This window comes from Petaurus breviceps, unplaced genomic scaffold (assembly GCF_028583685.1).
Source record: "Petaurus breviceps papuanus isolate PSGF00001 unplaced genomic scaffold, PetGlider_PUasm1.0 174, whole genome shotgun sequence".
NCBI classification, from domain to species: Eukaryota; Metazoa; Chordata; class Mammalia; order Diprotodontia; family Petauridae; genus Petaurus; species Petaurus breviceps.
The window spans coordinates 23107104-23132223 of NW_027185761.1; the positions used below are offsets into that span (position 1 = coordinate 23107104).

General features: G+C 40.1%; 1 protein-coding gene across 1 annotated transcript in view; it reads left to right on the top strand.

Annotated features, from left to right (window-relative positions):
- Positions 1-25120, top strand: part of VGLL4 (vestigial like family member 4) — a 193010-nt gene that overhangs the window by 31059 nt on the left and 136831 nt on the right. The gene's annotated exons all lie outside the window — the stretch shown is intronic.

Genomic DNA, 25120 nt, shown 5'->3' on the forward strand with positions numbered 1-25120 from the left:
TAGGCAGGAAGGGATCCAATAAATAGAAAAATAAAATATGAGAGAGAGAAGAGGAGAGGAGGGGAGGGGAGAGGAAAAGAAGGGAGGGAAGGAGGAGAAAGAGGGAAAGGGGGAAACAGGAGAGAGAGGGAGAGGGGAAAGAGAGAACAGAGAGAGGGAAGAGAAAAGGGGGCAGGGAAGACAGAGGCTTAATGAGGCAGTTTCTCAAAGAAGTTGGTTGAGAAGGAAGTGTGATCAAAGGCAGAAGTAAGACCCGATCTTGGTAAGGAAGTTTACCTTTTTCTCAGACTAGGGCGAAGAAATAAAAGACAGGTGAAAATATAAAGAGGTTTGAGGAGGGAAATAGGGAAGATGAGGAAAGTCATGCTGCTTCACTTCAATTTTCTCAGTTAAGCAGAAGGAAGGGGGGTGGAGTTGGGGGAGTGGCAGATAGGGTGTGAGTAGAGGAGAGAGGAATTCGAGCAGTCTCTGTGGAAAGTGTGGCAGTCAATCAGGAAAGAATGAAAGTGTCATTGTCCTACAGGTGAGATTAAATGACATGAATTTGAAGTGGGCTCAAAAGATATAGTTGTATGACATCCTCTTAGAGTATTCACCAGCATGGGAATGGTCATGTGGGATGTAGATGGCGGAGGTGAGCCAGCTTTAAGGAGTGGCCGATTGTGCCTGGTAGTCAAATAATAAGCAAGGGATTCAAGGGTGAGGATGTATTGAATTAGTCAACTATTAGGTCATGACTGTGAATAAAGGAATGTAAGTCCAGAGTAGGGTTGATGGAACTAGGAAAAGAATGAGGAGTGAAAGAACAGGATGGGAGGGAGGAATGAAAGGAAGAGGACGAGGAGGGAGGGAGGGAAAAGAAAGAAGTAGGGCAGAAAAAGTGGTGAGAGAGAAATAAAGAAGATTGTGAGGGGAATTTCAGACTTCAGTATAATGCAGATGACACATTTTGGGGATAATTATGAGATAGAAGGTATGATCACTATTATGGATAGCTTGGGTAGGTCATGGGATATTGATGAACAGTGAGGCTAGGATGTTCAAAGGTACAGCAGCATAGGTATACTGAAGGCTCCAAGTGTGAGTGCAGGAGTTGGGTAGAGAGCATATCTATAAGCTACTTTGTTCAGTCATTTCAGTCATGTCTACCTTTTTGTGACCCCATTTGGGGTTTTCTTGGCAAAGATACTGGAGCGGTTTTTTATTTCCTTCTCCATCTCGTTTTACAGATGAGGAAACTGAGGGAAACAGGGTTAAGTGGCATGCTCAGGGTCATCACTAATAAGTGTCTGAGTTCAAATCTGAACGTAGATCTTCCTGAGTACAGGCATAGCACACTGTGCCACCTGACTGCCCATAAGCTACTTACTGGATTGTTTTTTAAAAGGAGAAAGAGAAAAAAGGAGGAAGGGATTGGGGAGGAGGAGAAGGAGGAGGAAGCAGAAGCAGAGTAAACACATGCTGGATGTCACTGGATTAAGGCCAAAAAAAAAAGATCTAGACTGGGTAATTGGTGTAGGACTGATAGAGGAGAAATTGCAGAAGGACAGTAGCAGATGAGGATTTAGAATTAGCACTGGGGGATGAGGTTTATGCTTGTTCCTCACCCTGGACCATTATTACAGGATGGAGCAACTTTCAGGGAAGAAGTTGGCCAGGAATGGGGTATCTGCTAGAGACAGCTGGGTTTCTGTGAGTGCAAGAAGAGAAGAATGGAAGAGAACTAGGTTGAAGGGGCATTTGTCCATGGAGTTCTAGTTCAGAGGGCATAATGAAGGTGGTGGGTAGAGGGGAATGAGGAAGAGGGTGAGCATTGATAACATAGGAAAGCACTTTTCATCTTCGTAGGTGGCAGAACCAAAGAGGTCTTTGCCTTAGGGTGCTACCATGGAGGGGAGTCACTGTTTTTTCCCCATGACTTCTTTTGTTTTTGTCCTCTGCTGGCTTATGCTGCCATGTGACCCTTCCTTTTAGCATCTTATCATGGTGGCACTCCTGTCTCTCCGCTTGCCTTTCCCCTTCACCCCAACCTATACACCAAATCCCTGAAGGTTTAAAGTCCATATTGTTTAAAAGAAAAAAAATGCTCCTCCCAGCATGACTGCAGCCAAGGTCAGATTGTCCTTGGTACTGCCCTCCCCTTCCCCCAATACACACACACACACACACACACACACACACACACACATACATACATTCTCTCTCTGTGTGTCTCTCTCTCTCTGTCTCTCTCTCTGAATTTGCCCCAGGCACATTAATTCCTAACTACAGTTCTTGTAGATATTGACTCTGAAGCACAGGGATCAAATAGTCTGGGGCTTAGGACAAGAGAAGTAGCAGTAGACTGGGATTCCAATGTACCCTCCTAGGCCTTGAGAGTAGAGTGGGGAGTCGCTGTGGGATAGGCACGTAAGCTTCAGAGGTGTGTTTTAGTCAGACATCAAAGAGCTGGGTGGGAGCAGTTGGGTGTTTGGATTGGACTTCTCCCCACTTAACCAACTCCTTCCTTCTTCCTCTGGGCCACTAAGTAAACAAAAAGTAAAAGACACACTCAATTTCCCCCTTGAAGTCCTGGGTACAGATAACAGGTGATGATCTGTCTTACCTCCAGGAATTTCTTCTGATTTCCAACTGGAGAATTCCTATTCTACATACTGCAAAAAGAAGACACTCATCTTTCCTTTTCCTCTAGGCTTCTAAAAGCCCACATTTTGATAAGCAGCTACGAACAACAGGATGAGTATGTAAAGTCCGAGTGATCACAATGTGGCCTTCATTTGGCTTCCCTGCGGCTTCTCTTGGTTTAGAAGTAGGTCTGGCATCACCCTGCCATTATTTTAGCTTGTTTGATTCATTTCCCTAAATTAGTCCCACAACAAGAGAAGGAGGAAAGGTGTGAAGAATTCTGCAGTGATGGGATAATTTTCATTGACATCATGATTGTTACCATTAAGATACCCTGAGAAGTCTTTTCTTTGGAGCCATTTACACCACCCTACACTGCCCAGAGCCCAAGGATTGCATGGTATTTCCTCCTACCTAAAATTGTGAGTATGTTAAAAATCACTCTTCATAGACCTTGACCCTAATATTTAATTTTGTCATTAGGTAGATTCCTGAGAGCTATACACCTTAGATCTGCATCTCCTTCCGTTGATTCACTCTAGCTTATATTTTGAAAAAAAAAGATGTCTTAAGTTGACTAAAGGATCCTCAAACCTTTTTTTCCCTCTTAAAGTGCTGTTTATTCAATAGCATGATTGAGTGGGTAGAGGTCTAGTCCCGGACTCTGAAAGACATGAGTTCACCCACATACTAACTATGTCACCATGTGCAAATCACTTAATATTCCATTGCCTTTAGACGACTGTAAGTTATAAGTTATAGGGAAGCTGCTGATCTGCAGCTGGGGAGGGAATTTCCAGACTAGAGGTTCCTACATCAGTGAAGCCAGAGGTCTGCCCATCCTCCAATTATAGACCAGAAAAATTTTCTAGTTCACTTTGCCAAATTATGTAGCAAGAGGTTACCCCTTTCTCTTTGAGTTATATAGTCAGTCCAGTCTCTGCCTCTGTCCCGCTCTCTCTTTCTGGAGAGCTTTAGCCTAGTTACTTCAGAAGACAGCAGAAAGAAAGATGAATGGGAATTGTAGAAGTCCCCTTCCCAGCACCAAAATCCCAGAATGTGGTGATGGTGCAAGTGTGATGCACAGTGCACAAGTTATGGTGGAGGGGAGTATAAATGGCCATGGGATTCCCTGTGAATTCATCTGGAGAGAAAAACAAGCATTCTGTTTGAATGTCCAAGAAAAAGACCACATATCCACAGAACTTTGTGTGGAGGAGGAGAAGGAGGGACCTGAAATAAAGGTTTTTTAGAAAGTGTAGCTACTCCATGACCCAGGTATGGGGAAAGAGAAGTCTCCCTCTCTGCTGAAGGCTGGTGTTCCCCTTCTACAGGAGACTTGGTTCTTGGAGAAGAAACAGCAGGATCACCCATCAGGAGAACCAAGCACAAGGCATCCAAAATTAAGGCGGTGTTACCTACTTGGAGCTGAAAACAAGAGCCCCCTTTTGTCATTGCTAAATCTTTTCTCCAAAGTTACTTGTAATTACTCTGTATCTCAACTATATCTGTGATCTTACCAATTTGGGAGTTCTTTCTAATAATACAGATTACAACTCATCCAGACAGACCTGCCCATCCTGTGCGCCCTATTTAAATCCCCATGAGAGTTCGGCACTCACAGGGCCAGCCAACATGCTAGAGGTCTTCCTCACTTTCTCCCCACATTGGGAGGGTACCAGTGGAGGACTCTGGCCATCCACCTGCAGTTTCTGACTCCCCACCGTATAACTAGACCATCTTCTCTTCCAGTTGTACAGTTTCTTAATGAAACCCTTTATTCTGTTCTTTGGAGTTTCTATTGCCCTCCCTTTCACACACATTGCTTTATATGCCTGCCTCCCTGCCCGCCTCTACACACACACATTAAAATGTGAGATTCTTGAGGGTAGGGGTTGTATCCTTTTTGACATGTCAGTACCAAAAACAGTACATGATACATAGTAGGCATCCAGTGCTTTGAAGAGTTTTATTCATTGAGATTTTATTGGTGCTTGCTGAATCCAGACCACTTTTTGGTGGGAGAAGAAAATGTTCCTCTCTGTGTGGGTGTGAAGGTTCTATATAGTGTACAAGTCTTTAGTCTTTCCCATTTCTTTTTCCTGAAACATACTTTCCCATATATTTCCACCATTCTTATCTTTTCCCATCTTTGCTTTGAAGTCACCAAGTATGGGAGTACAAGTTATTTTGAAGGCTTCTATTCAATTCAATAAACATTTATTAAGTGCTTGCTAAATGCCAGGCACTGCGCTAAGTACTGGGGATACAAAAAGAAACAAAAGATAGTTCCTGCCCCCAAGGAGCTTACAATCTAACAACCTGCAAACAAAAATATACAAAGCAAGCTATATACAGGATAAATAGGAAATAATTAACAGAGGGAGAACACTGGAATTAAGAGGGGTTGGGGAAGGCTTCCTGTAGGAAGTAGGATTTTAGTTGTGAATTAAAAAGACCATTTTTTTTTTATTAAGCAATCAGGGTTAAGTAACTTGCTCTAGGTTACACGGCCAGTTATGTCTGGGTGTGGTGCTGAGTATCCGAGCCTGGGATTCGATCTCCAGGTCTTCTCAACACTGGAGCCGGTGCTCTTACTCGCTGAGCCACCTGGCCGCCCCAAAAGACCATTTTTTAAAAAGACCAATTAAAAAGGAAGGTCAGAAGTTGGAGTGGAGGAGGGAGAGCCTTCTAGCATGGGAGTCAACCAAAGAGAATGCCCAGAGCCAAGAGATATGGAGCATCTTGTCTGTGAAACAGTCAGAAGGCCAGTGTCACTGGACTGAAAAATAGGAGTAAGAAGACTGAAAAGGTAGAAGGCAGCTAAATTACAAAGGGCTTTAAACGTCAAGCAGAGCATGTTTTATTTGCTCCTGGAAGCAATAGGAGGCCGTTGGAGTTTATTGAGTAGGGAGAGGGATATGATTAGACCTGCATTTTAGGAAAATTCAGAGGAACTGATGAGATCATCAAGTAAAGTAGTAGACAGAGAGAAGTGGACCCGGGACACAATCCTGAGTAATGTCTAGAGCTCTGAGAGATGAAGCAACTTGCCCAAGTTCAGACAGACAACCCTCAGCTGTCAAAGTAGGAGTTGAATGTCGATCTTCCTGGGCCATGTTTTTATTCACTACACCATTATCATAATTCCGTTTTATGGGAAGTGATTTAATCACAGGGAAGTTCTGGAAACTAATGAAAATGAACATTCAGATTGGCCTTCATACATTCCTGGTGTTTTGAGTTTGAGGAAGCTATTTTATTTGTTGTTGTTTTCTCAGTGATCTTTAATACAGGCACTGGGAAATCCCCAGTCTTTCTCACTATTTTCTTCTTCTGAGTCACAATTGATTAGGAAGGGTGATAATACATTTTGAATATTGTTTTTCTCTTCAGTGAAGCTTGGATACATGTAATATTTCTGATATTTGTGCTTTCTTGGTGGTTTTTCAAAAATGCCTTCCCTAATTCTAACCCTGACCCATTTCAAAGATTATTTCCAGTTTATTCTGTATATATCCAGTTTATACATAATTATTAGCATATTGACTTCCCCAAAAGACTGCGCTCCTTGAGAGGAGGGATTTTGTTTTGCCCTCCCCAGTGTTTAGCACACTGCCTAGGGAACTCCATGTGCTTAATAAATGCCTATTGACTTAACTTGTTCTTTGGTTAAATTAGGTTCTGGGTACTTTGTTCTTGTACCTTCTGGGTATGGCCAGAACTGTTTAGCCAAAAGTGTTGGCCTTCTTACTTAAAGGTAAAATAAATTATTTTAAAGAACAATGTTCTTTAGGATATTTGTGTAGAGGGGGCTACTCTGTTTTACATGATCTGCACATAAAATATGGTAAAGAGTAGAAAAGTCACATTTGGGGTAACATATCCAAACTTACGATTAATGTTTAGGGAGTTTTCAGCCCACAAATGTCGCTACTGCCCGTCTGGACTAAATCCTTTAGGAGAAAGATTTTTGTGAAAGGCAAGATAGCAAAAGCAGCATTGCACTTAAAGTCAGAGGGTCTGGGACAAGTCCATCCTTCCCCTCCTCCACTTATAGCTGTTCAAATCAGCGACCTTGTTCAAATCATGTAATCTCTATGAGCTTCTGTTTCCTCCTCTGTAAAATGGGTATAACAATATGACAATCCACTTAACAAGGTTGTCGAGTAGAAAATGTGGGCTGTTACGTAATCTTGGCTCGCGCTTGCTGCTAACTGCCAGTGAAGGAATCCTTCCACAAGGAACATTTCTGTGGGATATCGCGGGAACATCGCAAGTGCTGTTACATATTTTTGTTTGTTTTCTTTTAAGTCATGCAGATGACATCATCGCGCTTCCCTCCTGTTTTTACAGGTTGGCCTTAAAGACATTGGAGTTCTGTTTCTGGCTGCACCTAAGTAAATAAAGCCGAGGCTTGCGGTCGTGTGTTTGGGCCGGGCCGTTTGATGTGCTTTTCCAAACACTTCCCTTTAATTAGAGCCGCCGACGTGCAGACACCCCCGTCTTAGCCGGCCCTCCCCCTTCTGCGCCTTCCCTTTCTCTCTTCACATCCTCTTTCCTGCCTCCTGCCCTCCTTACCTGATGTGCACCCCTCATTCTGGAATACCATTTTCTTGGCGGAATATTAGGCAGACTGTGTGCATCTAAGCACCGGTCGGACAGACCGACGGACGGACCCCTGCACCGGTGACTTGCTTGCATCCTGGGAGTCCAGAAGCATGGACCACCCCCGGGCCAGAGGGGCGGAGCTTCTGGGGAGGGTAGCTAAATAGTCCCGGCTACCGAACAGTGGCTATTTTCTGTGGGCACCGACTCTTAAAAAAACTGGCTCAGAACAGAAAGGGACTTCTTCTCTCGGAGGAGCCATTGTTGGCCTATTATCAGTGCGCCAAGTCCTCAGTTACACTTGAAAGAAAACAATATAGTGATGTCATTCGTGTCCAATCACCTTGTCCTTGCACCCGATCCCAGGGGTTGCCCTTGGTGAAGGGAAAGGCTACCAGAAAGGCTTTGCAGCAGCTGTGGGCAGTGCTGGATGTTGACTGGAGAGACTAGGGGGAGAATTTCATCAGTAAATGCTGTGATGTTCTACGTGATGCATCCGAGGTGGCCCTAGAGCAATTTCAGTCAAAGAGCTGCACTTAAGGACCAAAGGGCCACATGGGGCTTCGAGGCGTTCCCCACCCCTGCCCTAGAGTCTTACTGCTCATAGGTTCTTTGGGCAAAAGTTAGGTACAGTAATGCATATGCATAAAGAATTCATAAATAATTCATAGCCTTTGAATTCTCTGTTGTTGTTTTTAACCCCCCTATAGTGTTCCTAAGTTTCATTTGTAGTTTGCCTTTATAGTGGAGAGACCAGCCTGTTAGAGTGGGGGCAGCCTGGGTGTGCGGGGAAGAGAGAGAGGGGTTCCGTGGCCAATTGCTCCTTTCCGAAGAGTATCTTAGAATCTGGGAGCTTCTTGCGCCCAGAAGCTGGTAAATTGGGTTTCAAAAATACAGTCCTCAGTGCTCCACTGTGTGTAAGTATGAAAAGAATTTGCAAGTTTATATTTTGATACTTGAAGTTCGGAAGCAGTAATACTGTATTCATTGAGAGAACTCTATGTCATTAGAAGTTCTGGGCTTCTTGTATTGCTGTGGCAAAAAAAAAAAAAATCATCTGTCTCTGGCCCCCAGACTGAATGAATTCAGCTAGTCCTTAGGTAGTAGACACAAAGTCCATTGCCAGACCACTCTTGAGAACTTTCCAGTTTGGCAAGATCTTGACAAAGCTTGTAGTCCATTGGCATTGACTTTGGGGACCCAGAGCCCGCTCCTTGTTACAATGAGGGGGCACTAGAGTAGGACTTAAGTGTTCTTTGCACTCATAGAGAATTGTGTAAGCAGAGAAATTTGTAAGGAGCACCTAACCACTCGTCTTCCCACAAGCAGGCGCCCAATAAAAATGTATTGGATGAGTTCATGATAGTAGTGCATTAGTGTAAGATGCAAGTGCAAATCCTGGTTCTGTTATTGATTAAATCAAGTCACTTTGCTTTTCAGTTTCCTCATCTATAAAACCAGAGGGTGAGGTTAAATAATCAGTGGGCCCATTTTTTCTTTGAAATTTAGCGTATGAATTAATATTAGTGGTATTTTATAAAATAAGCATTGTTCCACAGCAGTCTATATTATTTATTTGGTTCTGTACTGACTTTGGTTCATTGATTTTTCATATAACTAACTTAGTTGTGAATACTTGTATCTCCAGGGAATGAATTTATTTGATTATTTTACTAACCTTTATTGAATCAAAGGGATGTTTGTGAATGTGTGTGTGTGTGTGTGTGTTTAAAGGCAACAATATGGTTAAAAACAAATGAAGTTAAGTGAAATTAACTGTTTTAAACTTTAGTTATTCTGTGTGATATTTTATATTTGGGAATAACCATGTATCTTTTCTTTTCACTTTAATCTCTTGGAATATTGTGAAAATAATTCATCACTAAATATGAAAAATGGTATTTAAAATTTTCCTCAGAGAAACCTTTGATGATTGAAAGAACCAGCATCTTTTGTTATTGTATGTCTCCAAAGAAATATTGGTTAAAATTTTGATTTCCTGACTATAGTAAGAATCTTTTTTTTATAGCATGATGGGAGAATGAAGAGTATTTGATGGAATAGGAGCTAAGTGAAAAACACTCCACTTCACCAAGAGTCCAGATGGTTTTCCTCTTAGTCTTTCTCTGGTTGAAGACCTATAAGGGCATTAAGGAGCAGTGATTTACATGTATGAATCCCAGGAAAATTGGAATCTAGCTAGCTGTATTACTCTCACCCCTGAACCTACTCTCAAGATCTGTGCTAGTCTATACTTTAGCCTTTTCATCAATGCAGGTGACTTGGTTGGTCATTTTTAGTGGGGGCTGTCACAGATGCTAGTTCATAGAAATATTATTGCTGGGAAATAGTAACTTTTTTTTTTGCTTTTTTGGAAGGTAGGGCAATTGGGGTTAAGTGACTTGCCCAAGAACACATGACTAGTTTGTGTGTGTGTGTGTGTGTGTGTGTGTGTGTGTGTGTGTGTTGTGTCTGAGGCCAGATTTGAACTCAGGTCCTCCTGACTCTAGGACTTTTGCTGTATTCACTGTGCCACCTAGCCACCCCAGTAGTAACTTTCTTTTAACCATTGAGTGTCTCTTCTAATGGGAATAGAGGGAAAAGAGACTTCTTTTCTGCAGTTGTCAACAGTAATTATATTCAGGACTGCTAGGTGATGAAGTGGATGGGGCACTGGCCAGGAGTCAGGAAGATCTGTGTTCAAATTTGGCCTTAGACACTTACTAGCTGTATGACCCTGGGCGAGTCACGTCATCATGTTTGTCACAGTTTCCTCATATGTAGAAATGAACTGGAGGAGGGAATGGCAGACTACTCTAGTGTCTTTGCCCAAAAAAACACCAAATAAAGTTACAAAGAGTTGGCTATGACTAAAAAATAATGAAAAACCACTGTATTCTACATTTACTTATAAGTATGTATACTTAGCACCCAATTCACACTTATATTCATAGGTTGGGCCCCAGAGGGCACTGCTGCTCTCAGGTTTTAGGGTACCCTGTACAGATCTGCACTTCTAAAGCTATGGTCAACAAGCCCCACCAATGTGGGATCACAAGATCTGGCAGAAATTTTAAAATTAGTTTAACACCTTGTTACCAACTTAAAACCTCATTATTAATAGTTAGCCAGTAGACACAGTTAGCTCTCATCAAAGGTATTTACTATGATGGAACAGGCAAAAAAATTAATTATAAAATCTCCTTCCCCCCCCTTCATCCTTTCTCTCTCTCTCTCCCTTTCTATCTCTCCCCTTCCCTTTCTCTCCTCTTTCTCTCCCTCACTTTCTCCTTCCCTCTATACCTCTCTCTCTCCTCCTCCTCTCCCCTTCCTTCTCTTTTCCTCCTCCCTCTTTCTCTACCTACTTCCTTCCCTGTCTTTATCTCACTCTGCCTCTCCCTTCCAATGAGGTTACTCCCTGTAATTCTCTTGGAGAAGGATTTACATTTTATAAAGGGATCACAAGGTCTGGCAGAAATTTAACACCTTATTTTGAACTTGAAACCTCATCATTCATGACTACATCAATGGAATTGGGGATGGGAAATAAATCACCCCACCTCAAAATATATTTTATTAAAAAACTGGACTTGTGTTTTCATATGCATAGAGTTCCCCAAAAGGAAGTAATAAAGCAAGGCTCCCTCCCTCTACCAGGGCAGACCAGCATCTTTTCTACAACTTATAGTTTTAGAGTTGTCTGAGAAACCAAAAGATTAAGTGATTTATCCAGGGTTCCTTACCCAGTATGTGTGAAAGTTGGGGCTTGACCCTAAGTCTTCCAGACATTTGTTCCACTTTCCAGTGCTTTCTGTTTATCCATATAAATATGCACATACACATAATGCCTAACATAGTGTGTCTGTATGTGTACAGACACACATATGAGGCAGTATGCTAGGAAATGTTTAACAACCACCTGTAATGTAATACCAAGCAAAGGCAACTTCCCAGGTTCAAAATACCAGCATAGGTGCTCTCTATTTTATTCAGTAACAAACCCAGAACAGAGAAGATCAAAACATGACATCATTCAAAATACAGCATTTACTAAGTATGATTAAATAATCTCCAAGTACTACCCCACCCCAGGACCTTCCAATCATTCAATCAATTACAAAGTCTCTGTTCTAAATACTTCTCCACCCCTAGGCTATACCTTAATTAAGTCCACCACAAAGCCCCTCTTCTCAAATGGAGATTAGTTTCCAAACATAAGTAAAATACATTCATTTGCTCAACCATAGAACACAAAAAGGTCAAAAGTTCCCCACCCCTGGATCACAATTGAATCTACCCCAGAGTTACATCAAGTTTAAACACAGCACTCAATACCCAAATGGAGGTCTTTTCTTCATCTTGACACGAGGCAAGTTCTCAGCAATCTTAGTTCCTGGGGAGACAAGGCTTAGCAAGGCCATAAGGTACATTGCCAGTCCCTTCATGAATTTATCCTCTGTCTGTAGAACAGTCCTAGAACCCCTGAACACATTAGCAAAGCCCTCTCCCAGGATTTCTGTAAACATACAACAAGAAAATCCTTCTTCAGGGCTTCTGAACCAACAGAAAGGCTCCCAGACCCTTGCAACAACAGCACTGTCCTTCACCAGTGGACAGTATTCACTCTCTGTCTGCAGGACAGTCGCAGGCCTTCTTAGCGAACAGCCAGGTTCCAGGACTTCTTCAACAAAAGGACAGTCTTTCACCAGTGGACAAATCTGGGAAAATAACATCAAAACAGACAGACAAAGTACCAGCAAAACAGCCATGTCTCCTCAGTCCTTGGCAGCTCAGGGGGCAGGTCTCAAAAGTCCAGGGCAATTCAAAGCGGCCACCAGTAATTCTCTTAGTCTCTCTCTCTCCACGAGGTGCTGCTTCCGAAAAAGATCTTCCGCCTCTCTCTCCTGTCTCTCCAAATCTACATCACCAGCTCCTCCCACTTCAGGACTTTCTTTTCACATCAACAAGCCCATCCCACAGGTGGGATTAACAAACTCTGGGTTTTAATACAATCAATTTGAAAACCAAGCCAATACAGGGAAATCTTTAATTGCCATTACTATCACACCACCTCTGTGGGAAAATGTGTGAAATGAATAATCTGCATTATTCACATTGTCTTCATTGCTTGCTTAAGTCTAGACAATCGACAAAAACTAGATCAATCCCTGACTTGTACAGTTTGCCATTTAGAAGGTGTAAATGTTTGCACTGAAAATTTAACAACCAGTGCAGGGTGAGTTGGTTCCAGCCCACTCCTGCTTCATGTCCAATCGCTAAAGGTAGGTGAGATAATTTCTAGCCATTGTTCCAAAAGAAGTTCTGACATTGGGATGGCCAGGTGGCTCAGCGAGTAAGAGCACCAGCTCCAGTGTTGAGAAGACCTGGAGATCGAATCCTGGGCTCAGACACTTAGCACCCACCCAGAAACACCTGGCCGTGTAACCTTGAGCAAGTTACTTAACCCCAATTGCTTAGGGGCGGCCAGGTGGCTCAGTGAGTAAGAGCACCGGCTCCAGTGTCGGGATGACCTGGATCAAATCCAGGCTCAGATACTCAGCACCACACCCAGAAATAACTGGCCGTGTAACCTTGAGCAAGTTACTCAACCCCTATTGCTTTAAAAAAAAAAGAAGAAGTTCTGACATCCATCGTAGCCAGGAAAATAGTTTCTCCCAGAAAGTTGAGCAGCCTTTGGCACGTAGTGTAAATATACTTTAGAGTAGAGCCTTTAAAGACTTCATAACCGCAGTGAAAAAGATAGAAATAGTAGTTATTCTTAAAGTTTTTTGCTAACTTTGTAAAAAAGAAATTCTCTTCTCTATGTTGCCTTCACTAGTATTCAAATATAAAAAAAAATCTAATATTTTACTTTATAACTATATGGAGTTGGGAAATGAAGTTTGCTCAGCAATTCTATTTTATGGTCATAATTGTTGTTCAGTCACTCTTCATGGCTACATTTGGGATTTTCTTTCGAGAAGATTCTGGAATGGTTTGCCATTTCCTTCTCTAGCTCATTGTACAGATGAGGAAACTGAGGCAAACAAGGTTAAGTGACTTGCTCAGGGTCACGTAGCTAGTGTCTAAGGTGAGATCTGAACTCAGGAAGATGAGTCTTTGTGACTCCAGGCCTAGCATTCTATTCACTGTACCACCTAGCCACCCCTGTTATTAATTAATTAAGTTTAATTCATCAGTGAAAGTATCCATGATGTTGGTCTAATCAAACTTTCAGAGGATATATTATAATAATAACTGATCATTTATATACCAATGATATTGCGAAGTCCTTTTTGTTGTTGTTGCTGCTGCATATTATCTGATTTGAATTTTGTAATCACCCTCTGCAAGTTAGGTAATATAGGTATCACTATGCTCATTCATTTTACCAATGAGGAAACTGAAGCTCACACATGTTAAGTACTTTGCCCACACTCATACCATCAGTAATTGTTTTTAAAAAAAAATAGCTTTCAAATCCAGTCTGGCTGATTTCAAGTTCAGCACCCTATCTATCCACTGTCATGTTGAATATATATAATAGGAGTATACTTTTGATATTTTCTCTGCCCCGGAGCACTGGGCATCATTGAAGATGCTACAGCTTTTAAACAAAGATTTGTAAACTTTGGATGACCACATGAAAGTGTTCTCCATATCTTGGATGGTAAGAGAAGTGCAAATAAAAACAAATATGAAGTTCAATAAATACTGATTTTTTTTTTTTTTGCTTCACTCTGTACAAATTAAAGAAGAAAAAGAAAGCATGGGGAGAGTCTTTGTTGGAGAGGCTAGGGGAAGACAGGCACCTTGATGCAGTCTGTGGAGCTCTGAAGTGGTCCAACTATTTTGCAATCCAATTTGGAATTAGGTAAGGAGAATGGTAAAATTTTCTGAACACTTGGACCCCATATTCTCACAATTGGGCAATATCCTCCAAGGAAGTTAGAATCAGAAAGTAAGTTCCAATGTATGCCAACATTTTCATGGCAGCATTCTTTGTGGTAGCAAAAAACTGGGAACAAAATCAGCATACATTCATTGAAAAATGACTGAAATACCTGTAATGGCATATTGGGCAACCTGAAATGACCAACAGAATATAGAGAAAATTAGAAAGAGTTGTATGAACTGATGCAGAGTAATATGAGAAGAATCAGCACAACAATATCCACAATGACTAAAAAGTATATGGAAGATAGAAGCAAGTCCCAAAGGGAAGGCATAGGGGCAAGGGAGAACAAGCAAAGGGTGGGATTTGAGATGAGTCTGGAGGGAAGGGAATTTATGAGGTAGAGGTGAGAAAGGAGAGCATTCTAGGCAGGAGGTACAGCTATTACAAAGTCAGGGAGTTAGGAGATGCAGTGTCCCACATGAGGAACTGAAAGGTCAGTGTTGCGGGATTGTAGAATCCACAGAGGGGAGGGAGTAAAGTGTAAGAAGACTGGAAAGGTGGGAAGGGGTCTGTTTTTAAAAGGCTTTAAATACCAAACAGAGAACTTTGTATTTCATCCTGGAGGTAATAGGGAGCCATTGGAGTTTATTGAGTAAGGGGATGACATGATCCTACCTGAACTTGAGGAGAATTGCTTTGGCAGCTAAGGGGAGAATGGATTAGAACAGGGAAAAGACTTGAAAAAGAGAGAGCAATTAGAAGGTTATGCAGTAGTTTAATATGTAGTAGTTTAAGTGAGGGGCAATGAGATTCTGAGCTAGCCAAGGTGTTAGCTGTGTAACTAGAGAAAAGGGGATTATATATAAGAGGGCAGTGTTAGTTGAATGAAAAAAGTCAGAAGTCATACTGCAAAGGTTTTAGAAGTGAGGAGAGAGAAAGTTGAAGCAGCTAGTGTAGATGCCCTTCTCAAGGAGGTTAGCTGTGTATGACAGGAGGACTATAGGAAGCTAGCTAACAAAGAAAGCCAAATCAAATGATTTTTTCTTTTTTTTCTTTTCAAATGCTTTATTAACTTCTGATTTATATCATTCATTTCCGCCAGATTTTGAGTTACAAATTTTCTCCCTGTTTTTCCTCTACCCACCAACCCAAAATAGCAGTCCCACAGGATATCCCGTCCTCCAATCTGCTCTCTCCCATATCTTCTTCCATACCCCCTTCGACTTTTCCAGTAGGGCATGGTGGATCTCTATGCCCCAGTGCCTGTATATCTTCTTTCTGATTTTTTTTTTCTTTAAAGGATGAGTTAGACATGTAGGCAGCAAAGAAGGGGTCATTAAATAGGGAGAGAAAGTTGGAGTTTGGTCCTGTGATCACATGATTTGGGGTATTAAGTAAAGCATAAAATAAGATAAGTAGAACTGCTCATCTGAGTGTTTGCTTTTGTCATGGAGAATGAATACCATCTGCACAGTCTGAATAGAAGAGAGAGACCCTCTTCTCAAAGAAATGTCAAAAAAAAGTATTTCAAGGGAAAACAAAACGACATTTGAGCAACTCTGCAGTATTTGCTAGTGTTATATTGGGGTAGAAAGCAGTCTCTTTACATGGAGCTACCTGAGTTACAGTATGTTAGCCATAGTGTGCTCTAATCCCGTGCTATTGCTTAAACTTCTAATGGATGCTGTGATGATTGAAAAATATATTTTGCCTGGTTGTGGTAGCCCAAGCATATGGGGAAGGCTGAGGCTGGTAAATTTCTTGAGCTCCAGGTTCTGAGACATAGTGAGGCTAAAACTGTTCTGCAATCCATGCCAAGTCTGACTCTAATATGGTGAGCTCTCACAAGTAGGTTCCCATTAGGCTGCTTAAGGAGGGGCAACATGGCCCAGACTGGAAAAAAACAGAGCAGGTTAAAACCTTTTACTGACCATTATTGGACCATGAGTGACCAAGATACTTCCAGCCTGGGAGGAATAGAGAGATCAGATGTCAAAAAAAAAAAAAAAAGGAAAGGAAAGGAAAAGGAAATTCCCAGAATGTTATAGGTTACAGACATATAAAGACATAAATCAAGAACTGGAAGAGACTTTAGAGGCCCTTCTAGTTCAGCCCCCTCATTTTATAGATGGGGAAACTGAGTCCCAGAGAAGTGATATGATTTGTCCAAGGTCACACATTAAGTGGTAGAATCAGGATTCAAACTCAGATCCTATGATTTCACATTCAGTGCCCTTCAACTGCACCATGGGGCTTCCCAATCTTTCCATGGTAGAAAAACACTGAGCAGGTATGGCTGGGAGTTGGAAATTGTACTTAATAGAAAAGTATATAAGAGCAGTATCCTTTTCCTAATTTCATTTGCTAAGGGCACCTGGTAGATGATTACTTCCTTTGCCATTCATTACTGTTTGAACAAAATATTCAGAATGTGTATTGATTGTTAGCTAGCAGGTGAGCAGACTCTAAATGACTTAAGCTCTGAGATTCCTAGATTAAATCTTATTGTGGGGGTAAAGTGAGCACTGACGAGTTTTAATTATTGATAAACCTTACAGTTCGATTCTGCATCCATGTGTGAGTCCAGAGCTTTGACAGTATCATTGAGTATTAGAGTCATTCTATTGCATAATGAATGATGAAGAAGACCATGAAAACACTTGACAGTGAAAGGAGAATGAGATAGAAGTTGGTAGTTTGAGAGACCAAAGTTGGCTTCTTATTGTTTAAGGTACTAAATACTTGGGCGTATTTTAAGGTAGCCTGGAAGGAAAAATAAAGAGGAATGTAGAGATATAGGAGATACTTGAATGTTAAATGGATGCTGCCTAGGGTAGGGAAAGACTGAGGAAAGGGAAATAAAGAATGTTAAGAAAAGCTTAGTTAGAATAGTACTTTTCTCCCAAATAATTTAGAATGTTTCACAACATATTTACATTTTACTCATGATGAGTAGTTAACTGAGTTGGATGAAAGGATAGACTTCCCAGGGAAATGATTGTAGGAAAGGAAATATAACCTTTCTGTAAAGGGAGTGAAAAGAATACCCTAAGAGGTCGTTTCCATATCAATGATTTGTTCTTTGATTTACCAAATAATAGCTTTACATAATGGCTTATTCTACATGTATTTTAAAATGTTTAGTTTGGACATTTACTTTGAGTTAAATTTCCCTTTCTGTGTTTGGGAAGACAAAGGCACTCCTCAGCTCTTTAGTCAGTGGGATGACAAATTTAAATGCATACATTTCTTTAAGTATCACTTTAATATTATGAAGCTACAATGTTACACAACCTTTTGCTTTCTGCATTGTGGGGTTTATTGGTTTGGACTTGTGCATATTCCCTAATGTTGTAAGAAGTTCTATCCTGATTCAAGCTGTTAGTAAATGAAAGTGGTTCCATTTTAAAACCTGTTTCAGTGAGCAATCTATTTTCTCTCCCTCCCAACTCCCACTACCCTTCCCACTGAAAAGAAAAAGAAAAGAAAAACAAAGTCCTTGTAACAAATTTGTGTAGTCTAGATGAACAAATTCCTGCATGTCCATGTCCAAAAATCGACCTCCTCCTATACCCCAAGTGCATCACCCCTATATTAGGAGGTGGTTGGCTAGCATGCATCATCCTTGGTCCTTTGGTATCATGGTTGGTCATTCTGTGGATCTTTTTTTTTTTTTTTTGAGGAGAGAAGACAAGGCAGTTGGGGTTAAGTGTCTTGCCCAAGGTTACACAGCTAGTAAGTGTGTCAAGTGTCTGAGGATTTGAACTCAGATCCTCCTGACTCCAGGGCTAGTGCTCTATACACTGTGCTACCTAGCTGCTCCTCTGTGGATCTTCTGATGTCATCTTTCAAAGCTGTTTGGCTTTACAATGTTGTTGTTACTGAATAAATCATTCTGCTAGCTCTGTTCACTTCATATACATCTTCCCAGGTTTCCTTGAAACTGTTCCTTTCCTCACTTTTTGTATGTTGTTTGGCCGTTCCCCCCAAAGTAGTTTAATTTTTTATTTATATAACACATAATATGTAATATAGGTGTCACTCCTATATAAGCATATGACTTGGTTAATGTTTGATGTAAACTGCAATATAAACTGTTTAAAATGTAAGTCCTTGTTCAACTAACTCAATATATCTTTCTATGATTGAATTTTAATAAATTAAACTGTTTAAGAGGTTAGGCATTTTTGTTTTATTGTTCAGGATGACACTGAATATAGAAAATTACTCAACCTTTCAGACTAAAAGTTGTTAGGACAAACTACCAAGAGGCCTAGAGCTCTGGGAGGACACACCAAGACTTTGCACAAATTAGAATCAGACTTTGGCTGTTCTAGCGAGACTGATGATTTTGCAGAATTTTCATTTCTCCATCTGTCATAACAACTGTTCTTACTTTGTACTATGTACATATAAGTGAAGCAGGTCTTTTATGTCTTCAGGTTATTAATAAAAGTGTTGACCAGGACAGGGTTGAGATCAGAGCCCTAGTGCACACTGTGGAATATCTCTCTAGGTTGCTATCAGTCCACTGATCAGAAATCTCAGGGTTCAGTTGTTCAGTTTGCTAAGCTTGTGCCTGGAGATGAAGATGGGAATCATTCCCAAGAGGTGATCATTAAAGCCCTGAGAATGGATCAACTTCCTGAGGGAGAATGTTCATCTACAAGAATCTTTGGATTGATTCATTTTTGTTAAAGAATTAAATTATTATTTAGAAATTGTCTAATGAAATCTATATAAATATTCTAGATCAAAGGTTCTTAACTTAGTTAGGTTCCATGAACTTGGGATTAAAAAAAAATTGACAACAGTATTTCAATATAGTAAGTTTACTTTGTCTTTATGTATGTTATTTTGTATATTTTAAAAATTTGTTCTGAGAAGGGGTCCATAGGCTTCATCCAACTGCTGCCAAAGGGGTTCATGGTATAAGAAAAGGTTAAGACTCCTTGTGTAAAGGAATGTGAAGTGTGAGTAAGACCTAATTCAACTGAACACTTTCTCATTATCTTTAATAAGCAATCTAAATTAGATGGAATATTTTGATTGGGGGGTTGCAGCTCTTTAAAAATATAGAGCACAGGAGGGTTGTTTTAAAGCACTCTAGTTTTTTTGCCTTTGTTGATTAGTGGCATAATCATTTCATCCCTTAGTTTATACATCTTTGGTCTTTGAGTGAATAGTGGTCTGTTTCTAATAAAGTTATGATTAAGGGGAAAAATCAAACAATTAGGTTTTTCTCTTGTCCTAGAACAGACCAAATGTTATCTATACTATCTCTTTATATTTTTGTTTTACATAAGTTTATATAAAGGTTATTGGGAGGATTTTGAGACCAGAGAAATGTAGGGTTTGCTTTCTGTTTATCATGCGTGCTCTGTAAATTCTTCATTGTTTCTTTGTGTTTTTGGTTCAAGTGTTTCCTTGCAGATATAGTTTATATGTACTTTGGAAATTGTTTTCTTAATTTTTACCTTTTTTTTTTTTTTAAGCAATTGAGGTTAAGTAACTTGCTCAAGGTTACACAGCCAGGTGTTTCTGGGTAGGTGCTAAGTGTCTGAGCCCAGATTCTATCCCCAGGTCATCCCGACACTGGGGCCGGTGCTCTTACTCGCTGTGCTACCTGGCCGCCCCTGTTTTCCTAATTTTAATAAATAAATTATTTGTCTTCTTAAATGTTGTTTTTAAAACTCAATGAGAAATAGAAGGAAAATCCATTCTCAGGAGAGTACTGCTTATATTTCATGTCATATCTTTATTGAGTAAGAAGACTTGGAAAACATAGGAATTCTCAAATACGATCTGAGGTGATATTCAGCATTCAGTTCCCCAAATTCATGGTTCTTAGAAGTTCATAGTACATACAGAAGTAATCATTACTTCTTCCCCTCCCCCCCCCATTACAAAATCTTCTCCTATATCTGATTTCTTTAGGAATTTACTGATTCAAGGAATATCATTGCCTTTCTATGATTCCTTCCCCCAGGCTCTTTTTTTGTATTAACATTTTTATTTAAAGTTTTAAGTTACAAATTTATCCCTCCCTTGCTGCCTTTCCTCCTTTATGAGACCGTAAGCAATCAGATATTGGTTATATGTGTGCAATCAAATGAAAACATTTCAATATTAGTCATTTTGTACAAAACTTGAATAAAAGAAAAAATGAAAGAAAGTAAAAAATAGCATGCTTCAGTCCATATTAAATCAATATCAGTTCTTTCTCTGGAGATGGATAGTAGGCTTCATCATTAGTCCTTTGGGATTGTCATGGATCATTATATTGCTGAGCATAGCTAAGTCATTCACAGTTCTTCACAGAACAATATCTCTAGGGTATTGAATTTGTGTAGAATATTGTTATCTTGCTGAAATATCTGAACATACACTTTTAACTTAATTTATGAGTGGATGAGTCAGTGGCATTTGGGTAAGCAGAAGTTTCCCTGGAACCCACTGTATATGATAGATCATAAATTGTCAGCTGCAGCCAGCTCGCCACCTTTGTTCTTGGCATGCTGGGCTTTGTTTAAAAATGAGAAGGGGATAGAAGTACAGTAATTAAGAAATTAGTGTTTGGGTTCTTATATTTTTTTTTTCAGGGGGTAAGGTAGGGCAATCAGTGTTAAGTGACTTGCCCAAAGTCACACGGCTACGAAGTGTGTCAAGGGTCTGAGGCCAAATTTGAACTCAGGTCCTCCTGACTCCAGGGCTGGTTCTCTATTCACTGCACCACCTAGCTGCCCCTATGTTTGGGTTCTTATTGATGAATGAGTAATAACACTTGGTATCACTGAGGCCGAATGTACTTTAAAATTTATTATAAACTTAATAAACATAAAACAACCAAATAAGTATATAAAATACAGAATAAGATCTTACTTAACACAACCCATAGGATTTGACAAAGTAGAATGGAACAAGTTAGCAGATGACAAGCATGAAATGGGCTTGCTCAGTGTTCTTTATCAAGTATACTTGAACTGTATTTTAGAGCTTGTGTATTCTAGAGGATGGGGTCCACTCTCACCTTAGTCACAAAAGACACAGACATTTCACTTGAATTAAATAATGAAAAGTAACCTAGGTATGAATTGACTTTTAATCAGCTTTAAGGGATTACTGGCACTCTAGGTCATTGGATAAAAGCAGATGACTCCATGAAGGAAATATCTTGTGACTGATTGAAGATCAAAATATACCACTTTAACAAACAACAAGTTAGTCAGTGAAGTTTGGAGGACTGCAAATTTAGGAGCTGAGGATTCTAGGTCCCTGAGAAGGAATGTGGGTCCTTGTGAATTGTAGATCTGAGGATGCCAATCAGTTTGCCAACCCAAAAAGGGTCGTTGGTTCCATTTCCTTTTACTTTTTTCTATCTTTTGTTTTCATTTCCCTTCTGTGACTTTCCTCACTATTCCTTTTCCCTCTTCTCTCTTGCAGCAGTTGGTAATTATCTTTCCTCCTCTTGGACTTGTTCTAACACTTCATTTGTACATCTCTTAGGCACTTAACACATCCTGTTTTCTGTTATGTTATACTCATGTGTCCATATGTTAGAGGGAGGGTAACTTAGAGGATAAAGTCCTGGACTTGGAACCAGGAGACCTAGGTCTGAGATCCAGCTCTAACACCTCCTAGCATTATGATCACAAACAAGTTTATCTCTCATAGTTCCAATTTTCTGATTCCTAAAATGGAATTAAAACTTTGCTTATGTTCTTTTTTTTTTCTTTTTGGAGGGGGGAAAGCAGGGCAATTGAGGTTAAGTGACTTGCCCAAGGTCTAACGGCTAGTAACTGTTAAGTGTCTAAGGCCAGATTTGAACTCGGGTCCTCTTAACTCCTGGGCCAGTGCTCTATTTACTGTGCCACCTAGCCACCTGGATTAAGTTCTTTTAGTATCATTTTCAGGAGAGAGCCTTGCAAACCTTAAAGTATTATGTAAATGTGAATTATTACTAACCTACAAATTTATTGAAGGTAGAGGCTATATAGTCTCTTTTGAAAATAAGGTTTTATTCATGTCTTCTGTATATTTTATCATCATAATTATCCCAAATATCCTTCTCCCTGGGAGCCATCTCATATAATAAATACTACTTTTAAAAGAAGATTAAAAGGTCAGCCTAACTAATCCATGCACTGAAAAAGTAAAAAAAACACTAGAGTAATTACATATGTATATTACTCATAAATAATTTCACATTTCTAAAATTTTATTTTTTTAAAATATGCTTTGAAGTATACCTGGGATCCAGGCACAACAGCTTTGCTAGTACTGATGTTATTTATAGGCTCAGTTTCCCCAATGAGGATAATACCTACCCCACCTATTTCACAGGGCTAATGAGCAAATCAATGGAAATGTTACCAGTATGTTTGTTGAACTATTCTGGGAAGCCAGCCGCATGAATAATAAAAGGTATCCCAAAGGTCTTGGTGCAATTTTAAAGCTTTAATAGCTTACAGTAAAGCCATTAGGCTGCACTACAACTTTTAGGCTAACCTGTATATACAACAGGTTAATGAATAGCCTTATAGCCCTGATGTGGTAACTGTCTTTGAAGGCAAGATGTTTGTAAGATATTGTGACATGCAAGATAAACTAGAAACAAAATACACATAGATAATAGAGTTAGGTCTAGAAGGGACCTTAGAAATGGTTTAGTCTAATACCCTCATTTAAAGATCAGAAAACTGAGGAAGGTGAGCTGCTCAAGGGACCACAGAGCATTTAAACTAGGCCCTCTGAGCCTCCAAATCCAGTACTCTTTTCTCTAGATGACGCTCATTCTTTTTTTAAACTGCTCTCCTTTTTTAATCAGTTTTACGAATGATACAATACATGAATAATCATGTTAGAGACAAGACAAGTTTCCTGTGTATACAAGATTGTGCAAGCTCATGAATTTCGATTTATGGAAAGGTTGCCAGTTTCAAAGAGGAGAGGCAGTACAAAGCTTTTCGATACAGGAGAAGCATATGATAGACACACAACACAGAACAGGTCAGCAGAGATGACGTCTAAAGCCATACGGCTCAGTCATACTGACTGTTGTTGGCTAGGTACAAAGCACCCTCTTTCTGAAGTCCAGCTTCCTATTTGACTGCTACCAGGAATGTCCTGCCACATCATGGGTCACACCGCCGGTCTTGCTTGACCACAAAACTCTTCTCTGACTTCACTTACATGCAGCTTTCTAAAGAGAAGCAAAGTTATTCTTGACTGAGGAGCCATTTCTGGTATTACTTTCTATAATATATCCAGTTACCATTAGTCTGGCAAAGAGCTCCCAAGTATTTTGGGGTGACACTCATTCCTTTTTTTTTTTTTTTTTTGCTTTTTGAGGGCAATTGGGGTTAAGTAACTTGCCCAAGGTCACATGGCTAGCTTTTGCGTCAAGTGTCTGAAGCTGAATTTGAACTCAGGTCCTCCTGACTCCAGGGCCGGTGCTGTATTCACTGCGCCACCTAGCTGCCCCGGGTGACCTTCATTCTTGATCACCCGCTAGGGATGTAAGAGCCTACTCATAATGGCTTAACTTTGGGAAAAGTGGACCAGTGACAAGCAATAAAGGTACAGGACCAAGTTTGTCACCTTTGGAAATCAGTTGTGATATTATTTCCAATGTACAATTCACCTCGACAAGTATTTATTAAATATACTCACTGTGAGCAAAGTACTAGGGATAAAAATACAGGAAGGAAAGAAGTTTACTCCCCCAAAGAATTTACATTCTACTTGGGAGATAGAAGATTTACACATAGAAGCCCAGACAGTAGAATTTAAAGAGTAAGAAAGTTGAAACATAGGGGCATGTGACCTTGGGCAAGTCATTTAACCCCAATTGCCCTACCTTCTCCCCTCCAAAAAGCAAAAACAAAACAAAACAAAAGAAAGCTGAAACAAGCAGGGGCCCAGGAGGGGAAGCCTCGAAGAGGATGGAACCTAGAGAACCTGCCCACAGAAGGCACCACCTCAGATGAACCTGGAAGCAGCATAGGGGTTCTAAGAAGGCAGTTAAGGAGGAAACACATTCAAGCCTTCTAGCCATGAGGCTGTTTGTTGCAACGGTGTACTCGAGATGAAATTCCAGGTGCAAAGAGTGGCAAGTCAGCCAGTCTGCATGGAAGGTAGAGTGGATGGAAGGGAGAGAGGACCAGGAAATAGGTCAAAAGACCAGCCATGGAGCTTTCTATCATACCTGCTACACAAGCTCCCTTGAGAGGCTATGGGACTTCTCACCAAAATAGAAAATGACTCCAGATATGGAGACTAAAAACCCCACAGTTTAATTGGAGGGCATACTTCCAAATAGGTTTCTATAAAATGAAAGTTTGGAAATGGGGAATTGTACATGAATTATGTGTATTTATATCATATATATTCTAGTGTTTGTTCTTCTTAAATTAGATAATTACCACTTAAGGGCACATCCCTATTCCTCCACATACACTTGTAGACATTTATACTGGCAAGATACAAGGTTTTAGGGCAAGGGTGGGGACCCATAGGCATGATATGTGATTCTCAGTTTGATTTTATCAGCACTCTCTCTCTTTGCAGATACAGCATAGAGAATAATTTATTTCCACTGTCTTGTTGGGCTGTGCAATTCAAAACAACCTCTGAAGAGGTATGAATAAAGAATATTTTTAAAAGCTATAGGTGATCTATTAGTTGAATTTACAATTCACTTGATGATTTTGTTTCACAGACCAAATGACCATCAGAGATGCTAAGGGTTTTACCTCTACTAACATCTGAGAATTTAGTGAGTTCTCCTTCCTGCATTTCTACTTTAAAAAAAGTTTATGTTTAATAACCATCAACAGAACAAATCATCAGATAAGCATGCAAAATAATGAATGAAAATCTTGCATAGGGTTCTTAGTCTTTAATATGGTAAATGAAAAACAAGAAAAGAAGATTGTATTGTTCTGCGTCCTTTTCAGGACTGTCAACCAACCTCCCTCCCCTTCCTTC